This window comes from Lagenorhynchus albirostris, chromosome 12 (genome assembly GCF_949774975.1).
Source record: "Lagenorhynchus albirostris chromosome 12, mLagAlb1.1, whole genome shotgun sequence".
Taxonomy (NCBI): Eukaryota; Metazoa; Chordata; class Mammalia; order Artiodactyla; family Delphinidae; genus Lagenorhynchus; species Lagenorhynchus albirostris.
Window position 1 is genome coordinate 60,573,630 of NC_083106.1, and position 15,648 is coordinate 60,589,277.

Sequence of the window (15,648 nt, forward strand, 5' to 3'; positions counted from 1 at the left end):
ACTCCATTTGTAATTTGGGGAAAGTCGTTTTGCCTTTCCAGTGTTAGTTTTCTATTTGTAAAATGAAGAAAATTGACTAGCTGCTTTTTCTAAAGTGATAATTTTGGCCTTTTTAAAAGATTCTACTTTAAAATACATCGATTTTTTTTTTTGGCGGTACGCGGGCCTCTCACTGTTGTGGCCTCTCCCGTTGCGGAGCACAGGCTCCAGACGCGCAGCCTCAGCCGCTCTGTGGCATGTGGGATCCTCCCAGACCGGAGCACGAACCTGTGTCCCCTGCATTGGCAGGCGGACTCTCAACCACTGTGCCACCAGGGAAGCCCAATACATTGATTTTTGCTTCCAAGCTTGTGACCTTTCTGGCTTACCTAAGATAGTGTACCCCTCTACATATTCAATAGTTTCTTGGCTATTTTTAAAATAACATTTCATTTTTAAAATTATAGAACAGTTAAGCTGTGTGGGAGAAAAACCCTTCTAACTATAGAATATAAATATCTGCCACAAAGAATCTAATAGTGGAAAAACCAAATTTTTCTTAGTTTCTTTAGTTCACAGATTAAATTCACACAACTTGGAGAGAACTGGACAAATACCAAAAAAAAAATTTGTGGAGTAAAAATCACAGATAATTCACCACAGAGAGATAACAGTGAAATATTGTTATACAGTTTTAATACGTTTTGTTCTGTTCTGAAATTTTTGAGGGGCACTGTTAACACTGTCTTCTAGTTGTTTACAATGAGAGAAAATGTGAAGTTTAATACTTAAATTTTCCGTCAGTATCCATAAGTATTTTCAGTGTTGAATGACATGGCTCAAAGTCCTCATTTTCAGGTTTTTTAGGCAACTAGCTAAACACTTCATGTTTAAGAGAAAGTGTTCTTTCTTTCTCAAGGAACTTTTTCAATTTTTTTCTATACAGCTAACGAGCATGTTGAAAATATACCAGTGCTCATGACTGATAATGCTGTGTACCTGTAGGAGGGTAGTTCTGGCTGAGATGATAAAGTAAGGAGTAGACAGCTGTGGTTGGTGGGTAGCGTTTGGGGTTTAGAGTCAAATACCTAAGTTCTCTGAAGATTTTATAGCACATTTTACTGGGTTAGCTTTAGGAAAACATGAGATCCTTACAAAGAACAGTGTGTTGTAAATAATGCCAGGAACCAGTACCAGTGGATTGCTGTGATGACTTTTCATGAAACATTTTGTTCTATAGGTCCTGGGTCATCGTGCTCCCTTTGGGGGCTTTGTGGTTCATGTGTTTGAAGCTGCAAGGATGGAGGAGCAAGTGGATTCTTTTCTTCACTGGAATTATCATAAACAAAATCACCAAGTACATTCTCCTAATTTCCCAGATGAGTGATATATGCTGGGAAGAAGGGGGCAATGGGACTCCAGTGTTACAAAGAATGAGACACATAGGGAGATACATGGCTGCTGGCAGACACAGGGGGCATGGAGACTGCCTCATTTCAGGAACTGTGAAAATCCAAAATCCCTTTCAAGTCTTTGCTGAGTTCTGTGTCATAGAATGGGGGTGGGAAGAGATAAAGGGACTTTCATTCGTTTTTTTTTAAATTTTTATTTTATATTGGAGTATAGTTGATTAACAATGTTGTGTTAGTTTCAGGTGTACAGCAAAGTGATTCAGTTATACGTATACATGTATCTGTTCTTTTTCAAATTCTTTAAGTCCCTTTTGACTAATTCCTGCTTCGGGACAAAGTCCTTTATCTTTGCCCTGGGGTTGATCCAAATGTGGAAACATCTTCTACATTGGGATCAGAACACTGCAAAGCACCACAGATAGAAGGAAATTACATGAAGCAGCTTTTTTACTAAAGCTTTACTAAAGGGTCAGCTTGCTCACCTCACAATAACTTAAAATCACACAGTTTATTTCCCACTTAGAGACCACTGTAGCTGTTCCTATCCAGGTAGCACCCGGGCTGACTGCCAACTTCCTTGCTCTTCTGCTGACCTTCCCATCACTTCTCCTTATGACTTTCTCACTATTATGTAGAGCAACACTGATCTCTAGTTCCTGGCCCAAACTTGCAAATGTACAGTGATAAAAGTGCACGGAGTACAAATTAACAATATCCCTGCTCCTTTGGAGGCACTTGTATTTATATATAATAGTTATTTTTCTGTGAGGTCTGTGTAGCATTTTCTATCTGTAAATATTTTTGTAATATTGTTCATTGGTTTATACAAAGCTGAGATGTAAATGACTATTGGGATTACCTTGTAAGCATACGTGCATCCAGACTTTCTGTGAAAGTGACAATTAGAGTGAGATTCTTCTCTGGCTGTGCCTTGAAGGGTGTTTGGAGGTTGTTGTTTGAACTCTCTTCACATTCTTCTGGGATTTCTTAGCCATTTTTTTCCTGAGTGCCAAGTCCACACGCTGGATATTTTTTCTTGTCAACTTGTAGAGTGACACTACTTGTAAATGCCATGCTATAGGTTTTTTTTTTTCTTATACAACTGTTGATGTAACTCTAATGAAATTCATTCCCTGTGTTGTTCACTTTTATTTTATAAAGTACGTTTTACCGTCAGAACAGCTAAGCCATTAACATTTGCAAAACATCTGTTGTAGCATTTGTGATTAAATTTTGAATTTTTTAATCATCCTTATATACTCATATCATAGTTCTTGCCAATCTATATCTTGCTAACATAAGGACTCACCTATTTCCATATCTGTGGCATCACTGCAAATGATGCTCTTTGAGCTGAATAAAGACTCTAATCTTAGCAATATCCTTGAATATATTTAAAGGATCTTTTAAAATGTCAGCTGAGAGCTCAAAGATGTAGAGAGCTGGAAAGGACATTGCTCCCACCCTTATAACAAGAAAAATGATGGACTAACTACAAATTAAAATTTTCAGAGCAAACAACTACCTCCAAAAAAAATGGTGAGAGAGGGAAAAATGGGACCCTGGAATTTGATTACTTGGGTAGATGCTGCCAGAAAACCATACTGACCAGTAAGAACATGGAGCTAACATTCTTTTGAAGGCGTTGTTAAAAGCCACATATGGGCTAGTGTGAGTGTGAAGCCTTTGGGGGCCACAGGATAGGTAGTTTATATCCCTTTGTAGGCTTTTTCTCCATGACAGCCATCAAATGCTCACACAGAAGATCATAAAGAATCCTGAGAACAGTTCCCTGTGGTTCTGACTGGATGAGGGGAATAGCAGTCACTGACAAAAGGCCACCCAGATCCATGTTTTCTATTTCATCTATGGAGCCAAAGCGTTGATATGCACAGGGAAGAACAGAAAAAAACTGTTGCATTGGAGCACTGGATTTTTGCAGAAGGGAGAAGAAAAATGAGGAGGGGAATAAAAAAAATACTCCACCTCTGGGAAAAGGGCAAGAGTACGTGCTAGACCCATCATTACAGCTGGAGAAGGAACAGGAATAATGGTGAAAGCAAAACATCTAGGCACAGCTTCACAGTTACTGCCTAAGAATGAGGTTTAAGCGGAACATCAGAGAAGACCTCCCCTCCCAGACCACCACCCTCCCTTTTTGAGTTGTGACTTGGCAGAAGGGAGCTCTCTGAGGTCTCTAAAAGATCACTAATCCTATTGATGAGGGCATCACCCTCATAATCTCCTGAAGGCCCCACCTCCTAATATCTTCATATTGGGGTTTAGGTTTTAACATATGAATTTTAGGAGGACACAAATATTCAGTCTATAGCAATAGTCCTCCCTCCAAAATGTGGAGCTTAGTTTCCGCTCCTCTTAAGGGGGCCAGACTTAGTGATTTGTTTGTGATAAATAGAGTTTAGAAGGGTAAACGATACTTTTTACATTGGAGAAAACTGGCAGACAACACCTTAACCACTGGTCAAAGCTAACAGCATCAATAATAAGTCAAGCTGATATCATATACACCAGTACGATGCCATGAGAAGGGAATGTCACCTCTTTGGTACTCTTCCAAAATTTCATAACCTCAGTATAATCATTAAACAATATAAGAAAAACTAAATTAAGGGACATTCTACAAAATGGCTGGTACTCTTCAGAAGTGTCAAGTCCATGAAGAAAATTAAACAACAAGTAACTATCAATCACAGATTGGAGAAGATCAAGGAGAAATGACCATGTGATATCCCAGGTTGGATCCTGGAACAGAAAAAGGACACTGGTGCCAAAACTGGGGGTATCTGAATTGGTGCCAAAACTGGGGGTATCTGAATTAAGTCTATAGCTTAGTTTAGGGTTGGCAAACTGCAAACTATGGGCCAAACCTAGCCCATCACCAGTTTTTGTAAAATTTCGTTAGAACGGATCTGTGCCCGTTGTGTTACCTATTGTCTAGGGCTGCTTTCACCCTACAGTGGCAGAACTGAATAACTGTGATAGAGGCATCTCACTCACAAAGCCTACAATATTTACTATCTGACCCTTTACAGAAGTCTACAGACCCCTAGTATATGGGAACATCTGTGTACTATTTTCCTTTGTACACAGTCTTCTGTAGGTCTAAAATAACTTCAATACAAATTTTTTTTAAAGTCACAATTTAGATCATCAATCCTTTTTAAGCCTCCATTGTTTGAGAGGTTACTATTTGCGAATCACTTTGCTGAATGTTTTTCATATACTACCCTAATCAGTCCTCTCAGCAGCCTTTTATAGCTTCTCCTATTGTTATCTATCCTTCTTTTACACCTAAGGAAAACCAGAGTTAATTAAGTCAAGTGACTTGATGAAAGGCACAAAGTTCACATGGTTAAAAATGCAAAACTAGAGTTTAAACCAAAGTCTTCCAGAGACCAAAGTCCATATTATCGTATTCTGTCATCCGTATGCATGGGTCAACTGCGGATATCCAGTCTCACCTTCATCTAAAGTTCAGAATTCATTTAGTCAGTGTACTGAGCACCTACCATGCCCAGCACAATTTTCTGAGATCCATGGAATGACAATTCTTTTACCCACAGCACCTCCTGAGCTCACCTTTGCTCCCTTAACGCTCTGATTTTATAATTATGTACATAGACCACCCTCTGGCTAGTTTCGTCTCTTACCTTTCCAGTTACAATGTCTCAAATAATAAAATGCATACCAAAGAATAAATCTCGGGCTTCCCTGGTGGCGCAGTGGTTGAGAGTCCGCCTGCCGATGCAGGGGACACGGGTTCATGCTCCGGTCCGGGAAGATCCCACATGCCGCGGAGCGGCTGGGCCCGTGAGCCATGGCCGCTGAGCCCGCGCGCCCGGGGCCTGTGCTCCGCAACGGGAGGCCCGTTGTACTGAAAAAAAAAAAAAAAAAAAAAAGAATAAGTCTCTATCACCTTTCCCTTACTCTTTTCACATAGTTTTCTATTCTGTAGTGGCCTCTGTGTCCTCTGTTGATGTCCTCGATAATTTCTTACTTTTTTATAATCAGTAAACAGACATATCCAGTCTTCACTTGAAACTCATTTTTAGTCCAATTTTCCTGTAAATTCTTGAAATGACAGGTTAACTTTTTTCAGCCTATTAAAAATGTCTAAAGCACCATTTACCTGAGTCTGCTGGTTGTTTGCATTCCCAATAGATGGCGCTTTATTATACTTCTTATTTCTAATTATTAAACACTAAATACCAGTTATAAACACATCCTTCGAAAACTAACCTCGGAAAAATAAATTTATTAAATATTTACTATAATGAAGAGCATTTCTGGGTACTAGAGTTTCCATTGGTTAAAAAACGAAAGGAAAACAAACAATCTCTTGGGTCTCTGTGGATACTTTACAGCTGGGCAATGGGGTACTTTCCCTCTGGAGGGAATTCATTTTAGTAAAAGTCTACCTCTGCTTGACAGGATATTTTCAATGTGCAGATAAATGACTGACAAAACATTAAGCCCCATTGAACATAGTTAAGTATTCTTGCTATCTGAGTCCTGGTTTGACATAAGCAGAGAATGATTTTATTTGCGCCACACTTAGAATTCATGACAGGTTCACTTTCAAACACCACCACTCTGATGGCACTGCTGTCTTTACACAATGATTCAATTCTGTTTTTAGAGGCTACAATACTTGTCTGGGTTTGACACGTAAAGCTAAAGTTTTAATTACTCCAAAGGTGTGCCATCACTGGAAAAGAACTGATGAAAGGTTTAAAGGAATTATTTGAAAGGTGCGTTATTACTTTCATATCAGAACACAGTTAAATAAAAAGCAGACAATTTCATTACTGTCAGGAAGCACATTTTCAACTATACATTTCTATAGCAACATCTCTATATATAACAACACTTCACTGTTTAATTTGAGATATAGACTACACGAGGAACATGTTTCATTGGCTTATTCTGTAGGCAATTCCTAAACTTGCTTAGGAGTGATATCAACATACAGACACTGATAAAGAAACTCAACATGACAGTTTGCTGGGTGGAGGAGAAAGAATTGTGATTCAAAAATAGTAATGTTCTGATTTACTACTAAGGAATAAATCTGGTATTTAAAGTCCTCCTCAAGGATGTTCACTCATAAATGATTTCTCCAAATCACTTGGGCTACTTGGTTGTCAGCATCTCTCTAATCCTCAAAATCCACCTTCCACTCTTGAAGATCACAATGTCTTTATGAACATTTTTGTGACTTCCTAGAGGGCATATGCTTTCTTTCTGCTCTCTAGTTCTGGTTGCTGCCTTTGTTCTTTTTAAAGGTTGTTTTTCCATTTTTGTTGTGTGGTCCCTGGTTCATACCATGTTGATCTAAATGTGAAACTCAATACCTTTTCTTAAATTTTGCCAAACAAACCACTCACACAAAGGCATTTGAGTAGATGGATTTGGCAAAGGTTTGAAAAGATGAAGGAACATGGCAGCAATACAAACAATTACAAAATCAAAGTAAGATATTCCTGGTTTTAAAAGTCTCTTGGCTATTTCAGTAACGAGGCACCATCCGCCTGTCACATGACTTCACCCTCTCTTTTCCTCCATCATTCTTTTCCACTTTTCCAATTTCCCTGCCTTCTTCTTGACTACTCCTTACCCCAGACCCACTTTAGCTCTCTCATCTACAGCCTCATTTCAGCTGAACCTCAGGTCCCACCTTCTCCCTAAATGGTTCCTTAAGTTCCGTTTTTAAACAAAGGCACACCCCTTATTAGGAAGAATTTTAGTAATAGCTCTTAGGACACTTACCCCATCATACTTGGATACCAGAAGAATTTCATCGAATGTCAGTGTGATCATCAGTGTTTTTGGCTTGATAGTCATAAAGTCATTGGCAGCTTGGCTCAAATTCTAGATTGTCTAATTATTACCAGTGCCATTTCTGATCTGTTTCAAATGGAAACATAACCTTCCTCATAGTATGATTTTGCAAATTAACAAGTAAGTGCTCGATACACGCCAAGCTCCTTTCCATCCTTCCTCTAAACGTTTCATGGGTTTGAAATCTGACGATCAGAAAGTTATTTCCTCTGAGGCTATTCCAGCTTCTGATGGCTTCCACAGTGCTGATCCCCGTCTTCCTGTGTACACTGTCATACCTGGCGGGGGCAAGCTTTCTACTTATTCTTCCCATTCCCAAACTTTGTTTTGCCACTCTTTCTTGCATTTAGCTGGGATTGAACACCTTACCTGCCTTATACTGAATTACTTATCTGTTGTTGTTTCTTTCTTAGCACTAGCATACTATCAGATTTTATAGGCATCTGCCAGCAACTGTTACTGTCAGTTATGGGGATATTAGTTATTCTAATAGGTGTGTAGTGGTTTCTTAGTGCCCAAGGGCAAGTGACTGGTATATCTTCTTCAGTGAGGTGTCTTCAGATCTTTAGCACATTTAAGAAATTGTGTTTGTTTTCTTAGTGTTGAGATTTAAACATCCTTTGTGTATTTTGGATAAAAGTCCTTTATCAGATATATGTTATGCAAATATTTTCTAACAGGTTTGATTTGCTAATATGTTTGTTGTGGATTACAATGGCAAATGTACATACAACATGAGATTCTCTGTATTATCTGAGCCAAAGAAATTTTTGAAAGTGCAAATTTCTTAGAGAAGATGTTGGCTAGAGAGCCATTAGAATTGGAGAATTACAGAAAATGTGATTTCATTTTACATCACTGACTGCAAAACCTGCAGACTTGATTTCATCCTCTTTCAATCTAATGAGGTTGGTATAATTTTTGTCATTTCTCAGTTTAGGAAGCTGACCATTCACAGTTTAAAAAGGAGGTAAGTAGTACTCACTTCAGCAGCACATATACTAAAATTGGACCAATACATAGAAGATTAGCATGGCCCCTGCGCAAGAATGACATGCAAATTCGTGAAAGTGTTCCATATTTTAGTATCGATACGAAGGGGGAAGGGGGGCGGCATGAATTGGGAGATTGTGATTGACATATATACATGACTGATACTATGTATGAAATAGATAACTAATGAGAACCTACTGTATAGCACAGGGAACTCTACTCAATGCTCTGTGGTGACCTAAATGGGAAGGAAATCCAAATAAGAGGGTATATATGTGTATGTGTAGCTGATTCATTTTGCTGTACAGCAGAAACGAACACAACATTGTAAAGCAACTATACTCTAATAAAAATTAAAAAAATAAATAAATAAAAAGGAGGTAAGTAAATTCCTTAGGATCACCCAACTAAGTGGTGAAGCTCTGTTTCATGTCCAGTTTTTTATGCCTTAAAAGTCCATGGTTTCCGACCACAAACAGACAGTCTTGCTAAGAGTAGGAGAGATGGAAAGTTGGCACATTAAAAGCCATAAAGCAAATCACTAGTAAAGTTTCAAAAGAAAATATTTTTATTAACGATATCTGTATTAAAACCATGAGTCTAACATACATAGTCAAGATCACATATGTATGTGTGTGTATACAAATATCTATTTTTCAATACTCAGCATATAAAATATTGAAAAAAATATATACAATATATAATATAATTTTATATTAATTTATATTAATATGTAATATTAATATATATGCCGAGTACTGAAAATAAACTTCCTAAGCCATGTCCTAGTGAAGAAAGTTGGGGTTGGCACATGCTTATTTACTGGGAGAAACTGATAGTCTGTATAACTCAATACTATGTTTCTTTTAAAACTATGAAAAAGTGTTTTGTTTCCCTGAACCTCAAACTCATTTTCTTGGACACGCTGTTCTCTTATTCAGCAGTGTCTTTTGTGAAAATTATCAATGCAACACTATTAATCATTTAGCAGCTGGTATAAGAAAGAGCTTTTAGGAGATTTGGGTTGATGTACAATTCAGAAATAATAATTCGCTCACTGTGCTGCATGAGATGCCTGACACTTCATTCAATGAACCAGAGACACAGCTTACATTTTTTGGCCCTTCTTTCTGAAATTGGAATATTTAGTGCATGTTTCTTTAATAGACCTTATCATATATAAAATTTAGTGCTATGAAAGTAATATGTAGATTCTTTTGATGAAAGATTAAAGGTAAAATAAAGGATATGTTATCTTTCAATTCTCTTGAGGTGGTTCATCTTTATCAATGAATAATGCAAAACTGCAGGGAAATGTTCAACTGAGTTTTGCAAAAGGTACTGGGCATTTAAAAAATTTCCCTATAAACTAAAAAGTTTCAGAATGTGTAAGATGTTGCCTATGATGACTGTGAATTATGAATATGGAATTGGCTAATTAAATTTTAATATCATGTGGTGCTATGTTTATTGTGTGGTCAAAGCTTACAAGCTGAGACATTTAATACAACAATAAGACTCTATAATCTGGAAAAAGACGTGCTTTTTAAGAGTTAGTTAAATCACTAATGCTTATATTTAGAAAAAAATGAGTTTACATAAGAAAAAAAACTTGGCAAATGTGGACGGTATTCATTTAAGCAGAGGATGAACATTTGAGGTAATCTGTAATTTCATATTAATTGCCCCAAATAAATTTGTGTTTTGTTTAGCAAAGTAAAATTATTGACTCAATTCAGTTTTTAAATGTTGAATTTAAAAAAATCAGAAATTGTTCTGGTCTATGGAATGCCATGTAAACTCAGAAACTGTCCTTTTTCCAACTGAGTCCTTTTTTCCACCAAGTCTTTGCACATGTGTAAAGTGCTTTAACAAGCAAGGCAAGGTTCTGCCCTTTCAATGATTCTCCCAGCAAACAGCCAAAATCTCGAACAATTACTTTAGGTGCTCAGATAAGCTAAAAGCTGCACCTGTTGGTGCCAGTGCCAGGAGGGTTAAAGTCAGAGGGCTCAAGGATCAGTTAGTCTCAGTGGCATCACATCAGCCTGTGGCTTGTCACGACCTAAAACCACAGGGCCATTGAAGAGTATAAGTCCTTGGAAAGAAGTGGTACCAAGTAGCAGCTAAAAAGCCTAGGTTCAAACTGTTTGGGCTGAAATTCTGGGCTCCATCATTCACTAGCTGGCTGACCCTGAGCAAGCTACTTAATATCTCTCTGCCTTACTCTCTTCATATCTGAATGGGAATAAAGTGGTACCTATCTCATAACATTTTGAGTTAAATGACATAGCCTACAATTAGCACCTAACTGGCATTTAAAAAATACTGTGTAGTAGCAATAGTCCTAGAAGCACCCTATAAGGCATACACCATAATATCTGTTGTTCACATTCTTTCTACATTTCCTTTGCTATGTCTCTACCTGCTTCAAAACATGGAAGATGGTGGTTTGCCTTGCATAATATAAATTTGAAAATATGTTGTGTCATTTTCCAAGTGGAAAAATACTTTCTAAAATTCCAGTTGGTCAATAAACCTTTATAACCAAATAAAACTTAGATTCCATTTGCAGTGTTGAAAGAAAATTTAAATCTCATATTTAATTGCAATTTTAACTTTTGTAAGATGAAGTATCAGAACTCAACATCGTCCCACTGTAAAACAAGAGGAGCTTTAAGAATTTTTATCCAATTAACAATAATTATTAACTAATTATCAATAATGTATTGCTCCTCCACCTATCAGTTATTTTAAACAGTCTGAACATTCCATACTTAATTTGATTCATTCAAAGTTCCTCCTCACATCTATCTCCTACCTAGTTTTTGAGCATTATGAATTAAATGTGTTTCCATTTTCAATTGGGACATTATTTTGATTTGTGACCTCATCACTCATGAAGATTTTAAGTTCCTCACAGGTGTTTTGACTGCTATGGACATAAAAGGTCATAAAGAGGTATAATGTGGAACCTCCATCATAGCCACAGTGAGTGTTCTGAAGAGTAGATACATGCCATGGTTATGGCTTGCCCGATATAAATATTTTAGCACATATTATTTTTGATAAACATAAGTGTTTGTTCTAAAATTCTTGAACATAAACATTAAATAATGGACAGGTAATTCCAAAGAAAACATGTAAAGAATAGTCCATTTAAGAACATTAAATAATTTTTAACAATTATTAATCTTAATCTTGCCCAACTTTATCTGTAAGATCCCTACAGAGAAAAGTTTGATCACTTATCCCTCATGTGATGTTAAACACTGGTTTTATATACAATTATGCTTCCTGATTAAATCATGTTGCTTCTGTTGCTATTGTGGGCTTCACTTAAGCCTAAAATGCATAGGACATTCTGGCTCAGTTGACTTCTCTTGCATGTTCATTGTTGTAACTCAGTGCTTAGCAAAGTACTCAGCATGTAGTAAGTGCTCAATAAATATTTTGTAACAAGTAAATGGCTGAGTCAATGCCGATTAACTGGACAGAGAAGTTTGAGCATTTAAGCACTTTTGTAAAAATTGACTTTTTATTATAAATAATATGTATGCATTTTAGAAACTTAAGGGAATACAGATGAGCATATAGTAAAAATATTAAATTACATTAGAACCATTACTTATAAACAATTTTCTAAGTATTTGTCATATACTCTATATACAATGTTTTATAATAAATTATCTACTGTTTATTAAACATTTAAAGCAAAGAAATTTTATGAAGGAAAACTCGAAGAAGTGATAATCAAGAATTTGGCCAGATGGACTTTTGACTGAATGCTAGGGGAGATGCAAAAAACAAGAAGCAGAGAGAGGAGGACAGAGAGCCATTCAATAGAGAGAGTATTTAAAACAGGGATGGAGGGAAACAGGAGGCAAGCCCTGTGAATCTGTCTTAGAGCCCTGTTCTCTGGCCTGGCCCTATACAGCCTGCGCTGTATCTTAGTGAGAGAAGAGGGGCCAGCAAACACCGTGAAGATGATTTACAACAAAATCTTTGGGAGACTTGAATGGTCAAGGAAGCACCTTTGAAGATTATCCTGACAATGTATGTGTATGTGACAGGGTAGCCAGTGAACCCAATTTAATTTTAATTATTCTTTTAAAATTTGATATATAGATGTTGATATTTGCAGGGAAGGAATTTGGTAACTTTGCATAAGGAGCTTGGATTGCTCCTGAGAGGCAAAGGACAGAAACCTTAAACTCTCCTGAGATTCGAAGTTACTGAAATCTGTTAAATGGGCAGAGCACACTTGACCAAGACTTGGAAACAGGGAAGAACAAAGAAGCCCTTGATATTCACATCACTAGATGGTAGAAAAAGGATGGGACCAGTGGGCTGGTCTCTGCACATGGCCACTGGTTCTGAAGTAGGCATGCCTCTGATAACAAACTTAGTCCTTATCTAGCCCTCTTATACCAAAGAAGGATAAAACATGAGCAAAGCTGAAGTGTTATACCTTTGCGAGCCCAAAACAGTACTTTAGCTGACCATGGTCATGCAGTGGAGGGCATCCACACAGAGAACCATTCTCCCTTGAAACTTATGAAGAATGACAGCATCCAAGACAGGCAGCTGCTGATCTGAAACCAGAGCAGGGTCTTGACCTTAGCAACGTTGCTCCAGATAGGACTGGAGGAGTGGGCCAGGCTTGGTGACGAGCCGAGGGTTGTTTGTATGGCCTGGATGTTACACGGATGCCTGCTTATCTACAGTGGCCAGTGTGTAAGCAAACTAAACTTACGGTGTTTGGTTGTAGTATCTGCAAGCTTCAACGGGTTAATGCCATTCTGTAAAGCAGGGACAAATAGGACTGACTAATTGGAAATGAAAAAGCACTCTGGGGATTCTAAGGACTCTAATGGAATTGGGGCAACCCTGTGAGAATAGCATTTAAGCATTAAAAAGTGATGGAATGGGGGCTAAATCCCACACTGGCGAGGAGTGAGAGCCCTTATGCGGGAGGGAAGAACTCTTTCCACTTCAAACAAGTAGCCTCAGCCTGTTACAGCTTTTATATAGTATGCCATGGTAAAGTCGTCAGTATGAAGTGTATTTGTTTCCTATTGCTGCTGTAACAAACTTCCACGAAGTTATCAGCTTAAAACAATACGGGTTTATTATCTTATAGTTCTGAAGGAAAGAGTTCTAAAATGGATTGTGGGGACTGCATTATCTCTGGAGACTCTAGAGAGAAATTCATTTCCTGCCTTTCCCCGCATCTAGAGGCCACACACATTCATTCCTTGGTTCATGGCCCTGAATCACTCTAACCTCTGTTTCTGTCATTGCATCTCCTTCTCTGACTCTCCTGTCCTTGTCTCCCTCCCTCTTTCACTTATAAACATCCTGGTGATAGTGTTGGGCCCATTGGATAATCCAGGATGATCTCTGCCTCTCAAGAGCCTTCATTGAATCACATCTGCAAAGTCTCTCTTGCCATATAAGGTAACAGATTCATAGGTTCCTGGTATTAGGATATTTTGGGGCCCCATCATTCTGCCTACCACAGGGAGCAATGCTAAGAGTGGGCACTGACACCTGCATCTGTGACAGGGGCTGGTCCTCTACTCAGAAGTCTAGCTCCTTTTTGTAAATACCAATTTTTATAGGTTTGAAGAGAATATATTCATGAGTCAATAATTTTGCACTAGATAAGTTGCTGTTTACCAGAATGACATTATTAGTTACATAGAGGTCACCAAAAACTATTGTACATATACCCTTGAAAATTTTTATCTGAAGCCATGTTTTAGTCAAGTAGAAGATGAATCCAAGTTAAAAATGGAGTAATAATTAAATATCAGGTTGTAAATATCAATATCAGCCATTTTAGGTAAATCGAAATTATTATCATAAATACTGTTTTTAAAATGAAGTACAAGTCAATATTTTTTTTAAAAAATGATGAAGCTTGGGCTTCCCTGGTGGCGCAGCGGTTGAGAGTCCACCTGCCAATGCAGGGGACGCGGGTTCGTGCCCCGGTCCGGGAGATCCCACATGCTGCGGAGTGGCTGGGCCCGTGAGCCACGGCCGCTAAGCCTGCACGTCTGGAGCCTGTGCTCCGCAACGCGAGAGGCCACAGCAGTGAGAGGCCCGCGTACCGCAAAAAAAAAAAAAAAATGATGAAGCTCAGAGCAGGGGCATTTGAGCCATGGGTCAAATCTAAGCTATGCAATATAATAGTTGAAAATAATATTCTTACATGGTTAAATCATTGTTTTATGATTGATGATGGTAACTAGAGAAATGAAATATAAAAGCTCGTGTTTTAAGAACTTATGGTAAACAGTAAGACAATTAAATTCAAATTATTAACTTTGTGGAAGTTTCTTACAAATAATAGAAGAAAAACATGAAGAGTCATAAAAATGTGGAAATTCACAGAAATAGAAAAATTAAAAACTACTTCCAAAAGAGAAAACATTAACACAAAGCATGCTAGTTGTGTTAATAAATGCAATTAGATAAAGCATTTTATTGAAGATGAAGACTGTCATTTTGTCTGTAATGAACAAAATTACATATGACATACACCTAAAACTACAGGAATGAGAATTATTGAAAATAAATGGATGGGCAGCATTTCTCAAATGAAATAAAGTAAGCTCCAGTCAAATTTTAATTTCAGACAAATTGAGAATTAAAGACAAAATTAATTACATGGGCTAAAACCTGTTATTTATATTTAAATAAAAATATAATATTCATGGTTCTTTTTGGTATTGCTTAATAAAATATCAAAATATATAATTCGAAGACTAAAGCTTAGAAAAAGAAATTGAAACACATATGATCTAGGATAACTACCTTTGCCTTTATCAGCCAAAGTAGAAAAATATAGAAATTTAGAATAACATATTATTATGTTATATATGTTATATTATTAACATAACATTAATAAAAATGAAGTATTGGTATACATGTAAAACGTTTTAATCCAAAAGAGAAGCAAAATATATTTTACAATTTCCATGAAATCTTTAGCACAGAAAATTAGGGCTAGACATATTAGCACATATTAGGCTACAAAGTGAATTTAGAACATCAAAAATGGCAGTAATTATTCAAGATAGATTTTTTTGTAACTAAATGGTTATAAAATTTTAAATTAAAAATTAAGAGTAAACATAAAATTTTAAAGTAAAAAAATCAAATTTAAAAAACACCCAAACATTTGTTAGTTGATATAATAACAAATCTCCTAGCAATAAGAGGGTCAAAGAAAATCACTATTAGACAAAGTATTGGGGATGTCTAGAGTGGTGAAAGAATCAAATTCATTGTCAAATGTTTCTCTTATTACACTTACTTCAAATAAAAATTCATTTGTAACCAAACTAAAAAAATCATGCTTCAATAAGCGTATTTGCACATAGTCTCTTCAAATAGG

The 15,648-nt window shown here is 37.0% G+C and overlaps 1 non-coding gene across 1 annotated transcript; it reads left to right on the plus strand.

The window, feature by feature from the left end:
* The first annotated feature begins 8,230 nt into the window (after positions 1-8,230).
* On the plus strand, positions 8,231-8,337 carry LOC132530954 (U6 spliceosomal RNA). Its single transcript, XR_009543960.1, has one exon. It is a non-coding gene; the product is annotated as a U6 spliceosomal RNA (small nuclear RNA).
* The last annotated feature ends 7,311 nt before the right edge of the window (positions 8,338-15,648 follow it).